Here is a 5,466-nt window from a genome sequence, read left to right as displayed (position 1 = left end):
CCCAGATATTTGGTCAAACACCAGTCTAGATGTTGCTGTGAAAGTATTTTTTAGATATGGTCAATGTTTAAGTCAACAGACTGAGTAAAACAGGTAACCCTCTATACTGTGGGCAGACCTTTTCCAATTAGTTGAAGGCTTTAAGGGAAAAAGATCTAGACCTCCTGAGGGAGAAGGAATTATGCCTCCTGACTGCCTTTGGACTCAAAACTGCAATGTCAACTGTTGCTGGAATTTCCAGCCTGCTGTCCTGCTTTGCAAATTTCAAACTTTCAGACTTGCCAACCACTACAATCACATGAGCCAATTATTTTAAATGGATGTATGTGTTTTTTCTATTGTTTCTTTCTCTCTGGAGAACCCTAACTAATACAGTAGATATTATTATCTCCATATTTTTGATGGAAAAACTGAAGTTCTGTAACTTGCTTGGGTCACACAGCTGGGAAATGGCAGTTACCTAAGTCTTAGTAACTCTAACATCTGTGTTTTTTCATCACCCTAAAAATTATCATGAAAGGAATCTTCATTTTCTGCCCATCTCTACTCTTAGGGCCCATATATGAAATAAATACATTTCTGAAAAATTGACTATAAAGTCAAATTCTGGGGCTTGAATACTTTGTAAAATTTGCTTACATTTAAAAATTAAATCCTGGTCCTACTGAATATTGCTGTTGCTATGACAGCATAAAGTCTGAGCTGTGAAATGGAATTCTGAGGCAAATACATGCAAGCAATTTAGAAAAACAAAGAGGAAGTAGAGATTTTACTTCAATGATTTTTCTTGTCCAATTTAAATCTGTCTCTTCACTCACAAAGCATTTTGATTCTTATGCTGACTTTATCAGCTCACTCGGGAAAAAGTCAAATGAGGTATTGGATTGACAGCTTCTGGCCTGACTTCAATTGATTAAGTCAGTCAAAACAAGCAGGTTTGTTCATGTAGATGGAGCTTGGGATAAATTATGGATAATTCCATTTCTTTTCACTTTTCCTCTCAATAGAGGAAACATATGCAAATCACGTGCGGTTTTAACTATGTCTAAGTATTAGTAAAATATTAAGTGAAAGCATTGGAGAAGACTGTGCATTAAATTTATAATAACTAGCTTGAAGTGGAGGTGGGAAAAACCACAAAGTAAGCACCTGGTATAGTGACTGACACCTCAGCAAGTTGTACATCGGTCTACATAGCTGATGGCAAATAGGCTTTCCAACTCCATTCTACATTTTTTGTTTCCTACAATGGATTTGATATGCTCTGAGGAAATAAAAAGAAAAAATGCATTCCTGGTCGTCAAAGAACTTTGTTTTAAAACTCTTTTTCTCTACGTTTCATAATGTCTAAATTTTAAGGTGCTACAATGAGGGGTAATTATAATTAATCATTCAACCCATATTTTTAGTCACATACTGTATATTGATAGCAGGCACATTTTTTAGGGCTGAGAATACTGCCATGAACAATACATTCTCTCTACTTTTAAGAAACTAATAGTGTAGTGTGGGATGATGTACAAATTGCTAGACATTTCTAATACAGAAAGGTAAGTGGTGCTAAGAGAAGACTTAGGAGAGATACCTCATTATGTGTTGTATGTAGGAGGTAATCAGGAATACTTTCCTATAGGAAGTGATATATAATCCAAGACATAGAGGCTAAGAAGGAGTTAGTCAGGTAAAAGAGTAAGGGGAGTGCAGCAGTATGTTCCCCGGCTTGGATGCAAGAGACATCATGGAGCATTAAAGAAACTATAAGTACTTCAGCATGGCTAAGGTAGAGACTCTCCGTGGTCAGCACACATATTACAAATGTGGGGGTGCTTGTGATAATATAAGAAGCTAGGGTGGTAGGCAAGTCTTTATATATATATATATATATATATATATATGTATATGTGTATATATATATATATATATATATATATATATATAGTTTGTTTGTTTGTTTTGGCTGCGGTGGGTCTTAGTTGCAGCATGTGGGATATTTCGTTGCAGCGTGCAGGCTCCAGACCACGTGGGCTGTGTAGTTTGCTGCACACAGGCTCTCTAGTTGAGGAACGTGGGCTCAGTAGTTGTGGTGCATGGGCTTAGTTGCTCTGCGGCGGCATGTGGGATATTAGTTCTGGGACCAGGGATCAAACCCATGTCCCCTGAATTGGAAGGCAGATTCTTTACCACTGGACCACCAAGGAAGTCCCTTTAATATATTTTTATTCTTCTTTGAAACGTCCTACTGCCATTATTTGGCAGTCTGCTTTTGTAATGAGTGGTCCATGTAATTTTTTTCAGTTTAAAAGTTAATTAATAGATTACTTTTTAGAGCAGTTTTAGGATTAAAGAAAAATTGAGCAGAAAGCACAGAGTGTTCTCATACATTCCTCTCCATCTCCCAGTTTCCAGTATTATAAACATCTTGCATCATTGGAGTATATTTTGTTATGATTGATGAACCAATATTGATAAATTATTATTTACTTAAGTTCATAGCTTACATTAGGCTTTACTCTGTGTTTTACAGTTCTATGGGTTTTGACAAATGTGTAATGTCATATCCATTAGAGTATTATAACGTTATATTACATTACAGTAACATAATAATTTCATTGTCTTAAGAGTCCCTTCTCTTCCACCTATTCATCCCTCCCTGCCTGCCCCATTCAAGTCATTTGATTTTCTATCTGCTCAGAAATTTATTGCATTTTGTCATTTACTCATATGCTTTACATTTTACTTGATGTACTTTTTTACTTTTTTTTTAAAAAAATGTTACTTTCCTTAAGATTGGAAAGGATTTTAAGAGATCATGTAGCCCAGGGGTGTTAAATAAATTGTCCAAAAGCTTTCCTTACCCATTCCGTTGTCCATGGAAGATATTGTTAAAGGATCATAATGCTCTTTCCTACTGTGCCTCAGAATCCTTCTAAACACATTACTTTAGAAAGGCAATAACAATCACCAGATCTGGCACAAGAGTTAAAACCTATTTGCTACTTTAATCTTGTCTAAACCAACCTCATTTTACCAAAAAAGGAAATTGAAATCCAGAAAACTCAATTGATTTACGCTAGGACACAAAGCTGGTAACTTGCAAAATAAGAATAATTTGCAAGTTACTTATTCAAGAGTCTAGGGTTTCTTACTCAATCCAGTGATGTTTCTACTATGCCTCTCTTAGGGTCATCTTGAAAGAGAAGTTGGTGAAGTGACAAAAAAATCATTATAAAGTGCATACTTCAAGATTTTTTTTCAAAAACATGCATTTCTATTTCCAATACTGATCACTTCTGATTATGAAGCAATCACCAGTTAGTGCTTTTTAAACCTGATCGGTACAACTTTTTCTTCAAGGTAAATATGAAATAGGTGCCCGGTATGGACGACATGCACGTGGAGTTTTTCTGATTAAAATAGGTGTGTGTGTATATGTGTATTTGGGGGAGTATGAGTCAGGCTGGCTCTATTTTCTCCCCCGTACTCTGCCAAACATCAAATAATTCTAGGGAACTCCTAAGACTCTAACAAGAATAGTTTGAAAGCCCTTGCACTAGAGGAACAAGTATTTATGCCTAAGGAATTATTAACTGTATATATTCATACTTTACAATGTATTTCCCCATCTCAGATACCATATATCTTTTATTAACACAAAGGCTCATAGACTAATGTATCGATTATCTACCCAAATTATGCCAACAAATTATTAATGACTCATCTTTATAATGTGCTTGATTTAAGAAACAGACTTCATATTAGATAATTAAATCAGGTCAATGATGCTATAGGAGACTATCTCTGTATAAGTAAGGTAAGATTACTGAAATATACCTTGCTTACATATGCTATGTTATACACAATATTTCTGTTTTTTAAAACTAACTTGAAATATATTCTAATCTCATTATTATACTCCTGTCATAGAAGGAAGGGACTCAGAACAATCCAAATGTTCTTTAGTCAGCTGTGTCTTCTTTCTTACTATAAGTTCCCTTGTACTTCAAAGCCGTATCAGTAATTCTTTGCACTATCATCGTATTCTCTCTCTCTCTCTCTCTCTCTCACACACACACACACACACACAGTCTGAAAAAATGTATATATATATTTTAAAAATAATGTAAAAAAGCCTTAATTTTAGGTTTGGGTCATCCGTTTCAACCCATTACAATAATGGCTTTCCAACTTTGTTGGTTATGATATCCAGTGACACACACACCCTAAATCATGATAATAAATAAATGAATACACGTCTATATGTGTATGCACCTCTGTCTACACCTATTTCTCTATATACACATTTACATACACGTAATCAATTTCTCCATATATGTTTAAAACTGGAAAATAAATTTTACAAAAGAGTATTTTTTTTCCTTTTCCCACTTTCTCTAATGTAATTAGGAAGAGTCTACCAATCTCATTATATTTGTGAGTTTGACGAAAATGTTCTAAGGCATCAAATACATGGTCACCCAGAACATTGTTTTTTATAAGTATTTTATTAGAAGTTCCAATGGCGATATTTTGCAGTTCTCTATTAACACATAATTCCTGGACTATTGATTCCCTTTCTACCATTGGAAATAGAGTTATTAATGCATTTAAATCTGATAAGATTAGAGAAACAATTGCAGAAACCTCAGAACCAAAAGAGAAAAAACTCAATCTTTAACATTCTGTTCCTGTAAAACCACTCTGGGTTCCAAAATCTCTATCAGTGAGGGTTCTTCAGAGGAACAGAACAGAAGAACAAATAGGATATATATGCATATCTAGGAGACATATATATATACATATATATATATATATATATGTATATATATATGTGTCCTATATATAAGTAGGAATTATTTTATATCTGAATTATAAATATATATGAATTATTTTAAGGAATTAACTCACACGATAATGGTGACTGGAAAGTCTGGAATTTGTAGAGCAGATTGGCAATCTAGAAACTCAGACAGGAGGTAATGCTGCAGCTTTTTGTTTGTTTGCTTATTTGTTTATTTTATGAAATTAAACTTCCTTGTTCATTAAGCAGTTTCTTCCCATTCCAACTCCCCCAAGCACCAGGCAACCAACAATCTGCATTCTGTTTTTATAGACTTATCTATTCTTGACATTTCATATAAATGGAATCGTACAATATGTGACCTTTTGTGTCTGGCTTCTTTCACTTAGCATAATGTTTTGGAGATTTATTCATGATATAGCATGTATCAGTACTTTAAACTTTTATGACTGAATAACATTCTATTGTTTGTATATACCAATTTAACTACTCATCTGTTAATGGACATTTGGGCTGTGTTCACCTTAGGCTATTATGATTAGGGTTACAATGAACATGTGTGTACATGTATATATATCTAGGAGTATATGTTTGGGATCATATGATAATTCTATGTTATTTTTGAGGGACTGATCAACTGTTTTCCAACATGGCTACACAATTTTGCA

Source organism: Mesoplodon bidens, assembly GCF_964165515.1.
Source record: "Mesoplodon bidens genome assembly, chromosome: X".
NCBI classification, from domain to species: domain Eukaryota; kingdom Metazoa; phylum Chordata; class Mammalia; order Artiodactyla; family Ziphiidae; genus Mesoplodon; species Mesoplodon bidens.
The sequence above is the reverse complement of the archived record's forward strand: the minus strand, read 5'-3'. Positions refer to the sequence as shown.